We start from the raw sequence: 12,569 nt of genomic DNA on the forward strand, positions 1-12,569 counted from the left end.
TTTGATGTTGACCCTCATCCAGGAAGACCAACTACTTTGATGGAAGCTAACGGGGATCCAAATAAAAAATCAATCAATAAATAAGGCTGCAAAAAGACCCACAGATTCATTCATTCAAATATCAGACAAAGACACGCTCGCATACAGCGTCTCATAGCACAGTTGTAATCCAGGATTAGTCAGATTAAGATCTCTACCTCTCCCTATGTGTGCGATTATATCCAGACCGGCATATTTACCAAGAAGAAAAGATGATCAAAACAACAGGCTGACAGCTGTAAAAGATAGTGTATGGAGAAGAGAAAATAATGTATTCACAGAGTAAAAGTCTCTTGTTCTTTGATGCAAAACCGGTGTTTGTTCTTTTCGTGAGAGGTGGGAGGAGAGTGAGGAAGACGCGGATTGAGGCAGAAACTAAATGAAATAAAGAAAAAGATGGCAGAGAAGAGGGAAGAGTTTTCTGTGTGGCGACTGATAGAACCTGGATGAATGACAAAGAGTTGTAATTAATAAACTCAGTGGATAATCAGGAGCCAGCATGCACACGTACTTGGACACAGAGGCTTTGCTCAGTCTTTCACTCTGCCTCTCTCAAACACACACACACACACACACACACACACACACACACACACACACACACACACACACACACACACACACACACACACACACACACACACACACACACACACTGAGGCGGAGAATATCAGTCCATACAGCCGAGGACCAGAGGCTGCTGTGGAATGATGGAGGAGCAGAAAACAAATACGAAGTGAGGACGCGAATGAAGATTTTAAATGAGGAAATTCCTGTGAAAATATGATAACCCTCCCTCCTCACAAACTGTGACCCTCCCCTCTCCCTCCACGCTCTAACGCCAATTCTTCTTCATCCCCTGCTCTCCCTCCTCCTCTCTGTCTCTCTCTGTGTCCTGCACACTATAAACACTGCATGATTTTAATTAAGAATTGTACACTCCAACACTTTAATTTTCTCTCCTTATTTCCCTCAGAAATCTCTGTTTTATTATCAAACCATTCCAGGCCAAACTCATAATTACACTCAGTCCCAGGGGGAAATGTGTGCAAGTGTGGATGCATCAGAGTTGATTTAAATGTGTGAGGATGAGAAAACCTAACCGCACACAATTAAAAGAGAAATAGAGATGACTTTATAGTTAAATACATACAGCTCGAGGTTCATTTGATTTTTTTTTATTTATATTTTTTTATTGAGTCAGGCACAATGAGTTACATTATACGGTATATATTTTTCCCTTTTTCCCTCCACCCACCCTCCCGGTCCTACATAGTAAAGTAAATAAATAGATAAATATATATATAGGTAAAAATAAAGTAATGTAAAAAAAATAAAAATAAAAATAAAGAATAATAACAATAATACATATACCTATATACACACATATACACATACACATATATATATATATATATATATATATATGTACATACATACACCCATACCAACACATTTACATACACACATACATATATACACACACACATACATGCATAATACAAAATAAAAAAATTAAATTAAAATCATTTTTTGAAGACATACATTCATAGTCACCCCTTCCTTCTTAACTTAGTATCTTTAGTTCAGCTATGTAGGCTATCGCAGAGCCCCAGACAGATTCAAATATTTCTGATGAGCCCCTCAGGTCGTATTTAATCTTCTCCAAGTTCAGATACAACATAAGATCTTTAAGCCATAGAGATGCTTTAGGTGCTAACGACGATTTCCATTCTAGTAGTATTCTTCTACGTGCTAATAGAGAAGCAAAGGCTATAGCTCGAGGTTCATTTGACAAGGGAACATGAAGGATTGTGGAAAGGGAAAAGTAAGAATGTCAGGCAACGCAATGCTCTCACAAGTATACCAAAAGAGTGAGTGTGTGTGTGTGTGTGTGTGTGTGTGTGTATGTGTGTGTGTGTGTGTGTGTGTGTGTGTGTGTGTGTGTGTGTGTGTGTGTGTGTGTGTGTGTGTGTGTGTGTGTGTGTGTGCGAGTGTGTGCGATTGTGCGCGCGTACAAGGAGGTTTTTGCTCTTTATAAATTCATTGTTTGTCTAAATCTCAGAGCGATGGGTTATGTTATTTACCTGTGGTAATTGGTTTTCCCAAATGGCAGTTTTCCTCATTACACAGACAATCACATCGATGCCCACACAGACACCCAGTAATGAAGGGTAAGACAACGAGATGCCATTTCAGATATTAAACACACATGCAGATACACACACCCACACAGACAATGCATTAGTGTGAGTGTGAGTGTGAGTGTGAGCGTGCGTGTGATTGTGTGTAGCAGCCGCGTTTTAATGACACAGGGATGATTTTGGGAAAGAAAAGCGCAGTGAGAACTAATCAAACACAGGCTCACCCACATTCTCACAAATACATCAATTAAGCAAGAAATCCTGATCTCTGTGCTCAAAATGATCTCAACTGAACATAACTGATGAAAATTGAAGAAAGTAGTTTTTGTGTGAGGATGAGGAACCATCTGTTCCCTATCTCACTCTCTGAGGTGAAAATGAAACTGTCATTGTACATCGCACCTTCCTTATCTCCTTCATGTGTATTTCCACCAGTGACGTGCGGTGAGGTTCATGGCTGGTGAGGCACTGACAAATTTTATATTTTGACCTTAATCGAAATATTCGGTTATTTTCAAAAGCTTTTTTAGTCTGATGCTTCGATTCATTTTAAACAGACCGTTCAACAAAAGGATACCCAAAATCTAAATATTGGATTGTTCTTTCTTAGTAAGATCCCATTTTCATTACAAATGTGGTCTTACCTTGACTTGAAGATGAAGTCCATGCTATCCTTCTGGACAACAATCTCTATTACTTTTTTGTAAAAGTCCTCCTTATCTTCCTCTAGTTTAAAAACTAAAGTCTAGTTTGTTGTTTGCGTCTACCGACTCCAATAGTATGAAGCTGCAGCGTCGGAGGCTGCACTCTCAGGACCGCACTCCCAGGACCCTAGTTGTTTTGCAACATCGCCACCTAGCGGATTGGATGACCGCAAAAGTAGACATTGTAATGCTTGTTATTAACCATCTAAAAATGCATGAAAATCGCAAAAGTAGACATTTACATGCATGAAAATATGTTTTTATTATTATTATTATATTTATTATTGTTTATTTTATTTATTTTTTACAACAACAATGTTGTTAATATGTTTTTGTTTTTTAATAACAAATGTATTTTGTATGTCAGATGTAAAAAGATAGTCTTTTATATTTGTCTTATCAAATTTGACATACAACGTAAATATATATATATTGTAGTAATAATGATATCATCTATTTATAATTGTAAATGTATATTGTATGTAGACATACATTTATTATATATATTTTTTTATTGTATTACACGTTCTAAATAAATCAAATCAAATGTGTCTTTGAAGAGGTGCTAGATTACTGAAAAACAACTGTTAGTGTGTTTATGCACCAGGCTGCAAAAGATAAACATGCAATTTGACCGAGAGGCATTTCAGTGCAGAATAAATTTATTGGGCATAATTTCCACACTGTGGATTCTTCAATCTGCTGTTGACCACCTTCTCCTGGGAGATATCCATTCTGGCACTCTGTCGTGGCACTCTGAACACTGGCTGAAGGGTTCCCTCGAGCAAGCTTCTGGCCTCCAGAGTCCAGAAGGCAAACCTTTGGCCATGCCTTTGAAACAATAAGAACAAGATGTAATCTAAAGTATTGCATAGGGAAAGGCTAAAGCATTGGTGCACAATTGATATGCATTAATAATCTCAACAGATATTGCCATCCAGAGTCTTGCAGCTCTTGTTACTGATGGTCAACTGATCTGTAGATGGTTAACCTAATATAACTAACAGATGTTCTATTGACATGCTCCTGAGTTTGTTGAGAGATTGTAGATAATCTACAAGTGACCCTCAAAATAAAGTGTTACTGAAATTAAAACACACATATTGTTAAGGGCTTTCATATGGGCTCAGAACAGTCTCATAATACACACATGCACACATAAAGGCCCAGACACACCAGGCCGATATCGACCGTCTTCGGTTGTCTGGCGACAAAGCGTGCCCTGTCGCCCAAAGTCAATTTGGTGTGTCCCGAACCCTCGGCCGTGACACGCCTTATTTGGCCTTTCACGGTCGACACCCGGCCGATTCAACATGTTGAATCGGCCGGGTGTCGGACCCGAATTGTTATTAATGTTAAACAAATAAAACTTTAAAAGCACTTCACATTACTCACACTCTCTGCGTTGTCGTTCATATTCAGGTCTCCTGCTCGCTAGGTGGCAGTGTCACGAAAAACTAGGGTCCTGGGAGTGCGGTCCTGATAGTGCGGCCCTGAGAGTGCAGTCTCCGACGCTGCAGCTTCATGCTACTCACCGTCTCTGCGTAGAATAACAGTAGCAACAAGAACCTGTGGGCTCACGTGCGCCCCCTTCAGTGCGGCAGAGGTTATGGCTGCCTCCCCTGGTGCTTTTTTCATTGCCGTTGTATGATGAGACCAGCGAGCCTACATATCATATATACGTGAAATAAGTTATTTAGAGACTATGGATGGCGAGGATAAATGTAATAAAGGGATCTACATACATTACATTGGTGACCTACAGTGAGATGGTAACAGGCATGCGCTTAGGGCCCGCTTTCCAGCCAGTTTCTGTGGGGTGACGCATTCTGAGGTGAGGCAGAGCTCATCTGTGCCTCACCTCACCCCACAGTAACTGGCTTGAGCGCGCTCACAAAATAAGTGCCCGCGCTAAATTAGTGCCCGTGCTCCAGCAAGTTACTGTGGGCTTACGAGAGGCAGAGCACGTCCCTGCCTCACTTCTCATCGCTCCTGTAGCGGAGCTCGGCAAATTTGCTGATTTTGACTATAAAAAGCGATTGGAATCATACATAAATCACACTTACAACACAGATCAGTGGAGACATTTTATTATTATTACTATTTAGTTTTTCTTTAGTTGTTTTTCCGTTACATTGGAGTATGACAGGTGAGGCTCTGCCTCCCCTGCCTCCCCTGACTGCACGTCGCTGATTTCCACCTATTTATCTGCACTGTACTTACCTCTCTGGGATCCATGTTATCCTCTCCTTGTGTCTCCACACCTTGCTCCATGTTAACACGTGTAGCAGCAACCTATAGGTTAGAAAATACAGTTTTCAAAGTTCTGTTTTAGCCAAACACCTTCAGGAGAAATGGGGTAGCCTGTTCAGTTAGTCCATGAGGAGCAAAACAGTCAGAGGACAATACTACATTTTCAGATGTTCTTTAGGATTGGCCCCACTATATTAAAATGTTCTGGTGAAATACATAGCGAGTATATTAGGAAATGCAATGGAACATTTTTAAATGTGGACATTACTTAATTCTCTCTCCAGCTCTTCATGAGGATCTTAGCAAAATAAGCAACATTTTAAAATAAAATAATATATTTTTAATGTATAAAAGTTTTTTCTAGAAGCCAATTTTGGGTAAGAAATATTCCCTTGTCCTTCTTCTTAAGGAAGTTTACCAGCTGGACCTTCAAAATAAGCCAACAGCAGAATCGTGTTGTCACCAGCATACTGTATGAGCGTCTTTAAATAAGTTGCTTACTTATCTTACAGGAGACATATGTTAATGATTTACCACCTCTATATGTGAGAAATACACGAAATGTCTCATATTATATAAACTAATATTTAGGAAACTCAAAACAAAAACCATAAACATGAACTTATCTGACACAAAAAGAGGTCGCATCTTTAAAGTAAACAAAATAAAAAGACAGCTTATAGCCACAAAACAGCCACACATTGTACCACAGACATAAGGACCAATAACCAGCCAACACTGGTGGGCAACTCACCTCACATCAGTCCAGTAGAATAGTTATAAATGCCTGATAAAGGCTGGAAGTAGCTTCGGCAGTTGATGAGGGAAATCCATACTATAGCTAGCTAAGCGTTAGTATAACACTTGCACACATCAGACAATCTGAACCGGCTTCACTTACATTAGCGCCAAAGTTGGCCTTGCTGAGAAAAGTGTTCTCAGAAAACTCAGAAACTGTCTGCAAAAGCTGCAGTTCAATATGAGATAGCGGCGGCGGCAACTCTCAATAACCGCAATTTATATAACTCTTAATTTCACTCTTTGCAGTGAGGGATAGCTAGCCAGGTAATCTTAGTTTTCACACGCCCATAATGTAAAATGGTCCTGCCCCTAGCCAATCAGTAACCGAGGACGTTAGATCTTAACTGACCAATCAAAATCATGTTCAAACAACTTCAACAAACCAGCATGTTCGACTGCGTATTGCGTAATAAATAGTTAACTATCCACGCGTAGTCACGATATTGCATTTCTGGAGAGGCAGGCCAGTATGCCCAATATCAGGACACTTGAAATGGCTAAACTAAATGGCAAGTAGTTAGTATTCATTAAATGATTACACCTGCACATTTCCTGCTATGACGTGCTAAAATGTTTGCTGTGAAAAATGACTATACCAGGGCTCTGGAATATAAACATATACATGATATGTTGACAACATGGTCTTAATCACACCTATCTTTGACAAGTTTTAAATGTTTGAAGTGAAAGAAGAATACATGGGCCTAAGCCTGCGTCAAACAAAGAACTCGGTCGTTTAACAGTGTAATATCCACTTTTTAATACACCCTTTTCATAGAGGACATAGTGGTTGGTCAAAGCAGAAACAGCATAGGTGTAAATTATCACAATAATTGATGGCTCCATTTCATAAAGTGTCCTAGCAAGCCATGTCAGAGAGGGATAATAAAAAATAATAGAGTTCTAAGACTGGCTTGCCTAAATGGAATGCAGCCATTATTAATGTTTTTAATTTCACCTTTGCTTTTACTGCTTTGTCAAGTCAAAATGTCTGCTGTGAAAGCTGTCTACTGGGGAATTGAGGCCTGCATCTGCCTTTGTAATTTTACAATTTAGTTAAAAAACCATGAACCATTTTATGAGTCAGATTCCACCAAAAGAAGTGTTTTCACCCTGGCTCATACTAACCTTCCAGTGTGGCCATACAGAACAGGTGTTCAAACTCTTTGTATCACGTGGTTTATTTGGAACATACTGAGGTGTTGAAAATGATGAAGGTGAATGTTGTTGCGGCCTAACAGGTGCACCAAAACTAATAATAGTGTTGGAGACTTTTAAGATGCACAGTATTTATTTATCAACAGTCCTTAGCTGAGGTCTAATCAGTCAAATTAAGTGGAAACACCTGTGTGAGTGTACCATGGGTGTGTATGGGCTTTAATCTAGCTCTATAAGAGTATTTTCTTTCTCTTTGCACTGTTGTGTGCCATCTTATGCAATGAGAATAATGAGGCTTTTCTGCTTTACTAAGCTTCTTTTTTGAGTTTGAGGCTGTTAATCAATCCACTCCATCCAGTCTTTTCTTTCACTGACTCCCTAATGGAGAACTATCTTCTCTCACCAGACGGATCTGCATAGTGAATTTCCATTCCCATTAAAAGTAATTTCCTAAGAAAGAGTTTACATAACCATTTTTATTTTTCGGAGATTCTTCACTGTACCCTTTTAGAGTCGCAAGTAAAATGGCATGGTAAAAGAACAACGCTCTGACCTTGCATTCCTGCATTTTAATTTGCTTATTATTTCAGTTATACAGAAACTGAAGCTCAGCTGCTGTTCCATACAGGCTTATTCACTCAGTGTAAGAGTGGCAGCTAAATGCCTCAAGTGTAAAATGGAAAACGCTGGCCGGCAGACAGGGAAAAGCTGGTGGGTTGTGAGGTGTTGAAATCAGGCGCTCAAATGTATTAATACAAGTTGCCAGCCAGAGCCTTGGCTCCACTGAGAGCAATCAATGGACCAACACCTCGAAAAGTATTGAAAGTTTAGTTTGGCTGTTTGGATCATTTGTTATAATCTAAACAAATTCACATCAATGCAGCTATCAACAAAAAGGAGGAACGAGTGAGGTTTTGTTACTACATTTGCTTTGACTAATCCACCTTGCAGATTAATTAATTAATCAGTTGATTAAAGAAAATGCCCTTCACAATGTCATAGAGCCCAAGGTTGATTAATTAATCCAAGCAACAGTCCAAACTTAAGAACTGCAGGGAAATACAACTAAGAAATGCAGGAAATCCTCACATTTGAGAAGCTTGAACTAATGAATGTTTGAAAGTTTTTGCTTTATAAATAACAAAAACATTTACAAGATTGTCAAAAATTGTTAATTTTCTATCCACTTACTACCACTTAGACTAAGGATATTTACAGAGTATGGTAGACAGGATAACAACGTATTATAACAATTTTCTGTCAAAGTTTTGTAGTTTTGCCCACTGTGTTTATCATATATGATAACACTTGGCTACCTAACTAATTGCTGAGATTTGAGGACTAATGGATCCCAGATTATAATTAAATGAATGTTGTTTTTATCTGGCAATACTTTTTTTTCCCCTGCCATGAAATGCAATGTAACTAATCTGACAGCTAGTTGGCATTGGTTTTTATCCAATTCTCTTTTCAATCTTTCACAAGACCTCCCCCGAGGTCTTATGAATATTTGTATATGTATTTGTGTACAGGTTCTAATCTTTTCTGTGCATGAGCATGAGCTGTGGATCTTCTCCATCTGTATCTGCTGCAGCGGGTTGCAGGTGAGCTGTGCTGATTGACTGTGTCAGAGTGTAGGTTGTTCCACTGAGCTGATTGGTTCCAGCCTCCAAACCGTGGTTTAAAAGCCCGGCCTCCATCAGTCCCCGCGGGCTCTCCTCACCACTTCCATCCAAACTGACAGCAAGAATGTTTCTGTGTGAAATGTAATAGATCTGCCAATTTATGTTACAGCCCAGATTTCAGTAGCGGGGGTAGCATTTTTGCATCTTTTCTCCTGTTATAGTGATTTGTCTTAATGTTCTTCTCATTTAAGTAAGGTAGATTAGGTTGCTCAGCTTTAATTTCCTTCCGTTTATTGTTTTGCTGTTTGCCCACCCTAAAGCTAAACCATTTAAATTAACCTTTGAAAGGGCTGCAAAACCCTTGTTGCTGATGAATCTTGGGAACAGGGAAGCTGTTATTTCATGTTGTGCATATCCCCCAGGCCGGGTTGTATCGCCAAGTAGAGACTTCAAAGGCCAATCCTATGTTTTCAAAATATATTTGATATGTGTTCAGCTTGCTGCATAACTCTGCGTGTGTAGTAAAGGCAGAAGAGCCATTTCACATTTCACATAGTCATTTCATCCATTGCTCTTTAAAATAATGGATTATAGCCACTTTTTAACATGGTGTGTACAGTGTTACAATGGGAATGATGGCTTCTACGAAAATAAGAACCAACTTGTAATAAACCAAAGTTGTCCTTTAACATTCAAATTCAAGCACAAACAAAATTTGCAAATCCTCTAAACTGACTGCCACTCAGCCCACTGGGTCCCATTGTTCTGACATGGAGCAGCAAGAGGAGCTCTGCCATTAGAGAGTGAAGAAGAGAAGCATGTTGCGCTGAATGGAGTGTGGGCCTGTCGATCATCGCTAACAGCTGCATTTGGCATTTCAGTCAGGTACAAAAGGTGTGTTTTGTGCCAAAGTACCTCAAGTCAGACAGGCATCCAGACAGTGTGCTTGAATAACAATATTTCATCAGAGTAAAGTGGGAATAACAGAGAAGAGGAAGAGGAGGGGTAAACATAGTTCAGGCAAGAACCGCATCTGTATTGTTGAGACTTTAACAGGAAGGTAACACGCCAACAAGCATCTTCAAGGTTCTCCTCCACCATCTGTTCTCCGGCTGAAGTGACTCCTGCCTTTTTCTCAAACACGTACAGACACACTCTCAACACTCAACATGCCCTTCCAGATTCATTAGCATATAAATAATTCATACGAACACAAAAACACACACCAAGGCAACGGTGCCATCACACATATGCCTCCTCCAGCAGTGTTAAAAGGTGAATGTAGAATATTAGTGGGTATAAGCAGACTCTGATGGTGTCCATTAGTCTGCGTGTGTGTGTTTATGTGTGTGTTGTTCCAAGCCTGATGAAAAGGCTTTTAGGCTAATTACATGAGGAGAGTGTGTTGCCATCTAGATTAATTTGAATCTTGTGCTGACATCTTACTCTCCCTCTTCCTTGTACACTGATCTCGTGTATTGACTACCTCTGCTATTTGATTTTAAACTTGGGGGTCATTTTAATAGATTAACTTGTTATGTATGTCTTGTGTGTGTGAGTTTGTTCTGTCACGTCTTCCGCAACAATATGATTAAGTCAATATAGAGCATAATGTTCTGAGCGTGACTGACACAGCCTCCTCTTGGTTAGTTGCTGATACCTTGCTTGCTGACCGTGCTTTTCATTCAACATCCCTCACTTCCTCTTTGTCTTAACTGAGGGTTAAAAATAAGGATTTTTTTATGGAGAGGCAGCATCTTGTTTTTGCCGTTTTCAAATCTGATCTAACAGCGCCCTCTGTCCAGAGAAAGTCAGAACTGCATCAGAACAGAGATCACATAACACAATTAAAATATGTGTGTATAGGACACCACAAAATAATGAACATATTATTATTTTCCAGAAATCTGCAAACATAAAAGACCTCATCTCCTCAACCTAATTTATAGAGCACCTTGAGAAGGGGATGTTTAGCAAACAATGAGTACTTTACTTTATGTGACTGACCTGTTGCTAATTCAAAATGTTCATTTAAAGACATCATTTCATATTTTGTGTATTTGATGCTCATTTGGTCACATTCAAAATGGGGAAATGGTTCTGTAAATTATTCCACAACTCAATATTTGTTTTGCTTCAGGTTTGATAGTTATGGATTTGTTTTGCATAGCAAGGAAACATGTTTTCAACAAATATTTGCTTTTTTAGTTTCCCTTTCCTCATATCCATTATTTTATAAGCATATTTTGCTGCTGAAATAATTCAGCCCTTTCCAAAATATTTTCCTCTCTGTGCTCTCAGAAAACACTGCATTCTTGGTGCTCTGGCCGGGTGCCTGCAGAAGTTTTCCTTTACAAAATCCAAATAAAGTTTTTTAATTCAGCTCATATGAAGACTGACAGAAGTTGTGAATTTAACTCTCTGGGATAAGAGTATGTATTGCTTTGCACACAGGGAATACCTATTCTGCTTTGTTTCATGTCACAGTAAGTAAAGGTGAAAACAATACAATTGTTGATGGCTTAATTTCCTTTAGCTGTCAAATAATGGTTATAAAGTATGAAAACTAATCTGGGGCATTATTTTCCATTTGTTTGACAAAAGTTGCAATTCTCAGAGGTTGTTTATTCATAAACCTTTTAAATCGCCTCAAAGTAAAATCTGATTTCAGATACAGCTTTTGCAGAAATGTACCCTCTGATTTAATGATGTCCTCTTTAATTACAGGGTTAGATGACATGTCATGATCTATAAAATCAAAAAATCGATGAATATACCAATAGTTTTGGGAGTTCAAAACGTTATCTTACTTTGTCATTTACAACCTCAATCATACATTTGCTTTATTATTTTGTGGGAATGCTGATACAGCATTCCAACTATCTGTTATGCTACGCACAAAATTCTTTATTATTCCGCCGGGTTATTTTGCACCTCTTCTTCTCCCACATTCCACATCGCAGAAACTCCATTCAAACATCAAAACGTTCAGCTCGGTCGGGAATCGATGGCTATTACTTTTCTCATTCATAACTTTCATAATTCCAGAGATACATCCCATAATTCATCACATTTTTAACATGGAAGTCAATGGAGAAACTCTTCAGACTTGAACAATCTTCATGCAACTTCAACTGCTAACTGCTCCTTCATACTTTCACTCAGAAACCTCATTCCAACTTTAAAATGTTACACATCTTTCTGACATTATTCGTGTTACACAACTTTTAAATCTGATTCGTACTTTTAGAGATATTAAACATTGTTCAGACCTTGGTAAAGAGACCTTCAGATTGTAGAGTGCATGATGTCACAGCTAGAGTGGAGGACAGATTTAATTTTGCCTTCATATTTTCTTTTAAACCTGCCATAATTCCCAAACCCTACATTCCTGAGACATAATTGTTCATGAGAAATGTAGGAAAACATCTCGTAGCTTGAAAAATTAATTTAAAAAAGCAAAATAATTAAACAAAATGCCTCTTGAGGGCATGAAGTGACAAAAACTTTCAACATGTCTCCATTAAACCCCATTGTAACTTCAGCCTCATCTTTCCCCACCACAGCAGCCGCACACCTTTAGTTAATTTGCCAAAAAGGCCACATTATTAACCCGAAAGAACACTTCAGATGCTCAAGTTCCTTGACATGCTTCACGCTTTGAAATTTCACCGATATCTGTTACGGTTCTTCAACAAAACGTTCACATGTAAGAGGTTTATCTCTCATTCAGAACAATGCAAATGCTCTCCTCACTGATTACTCCACATCACCATGGAAACCTTTGATCTCGGACACGTCGTTAGCTCAAATATAAACACCTGTGTCATGGAACGCGATGATGT

The sequence above is a fragment of the Trematomus bernacchii genome, unplaced genomic scaffold (genome assembly GCF_902827165.1).
Source record: "Trematomus bernacchii unplaced genomic scaffold, fTreBer1.1, whole genome shotgun sequence".
In the NCBI taxonomy this organism is placed as follows: domain Eukaryota; kingdom Metazoa; phylum Chordata; class Actinopteri; order Perciformes; family Nototheniidae; genus Trematomus; species Trematomus bernacchii.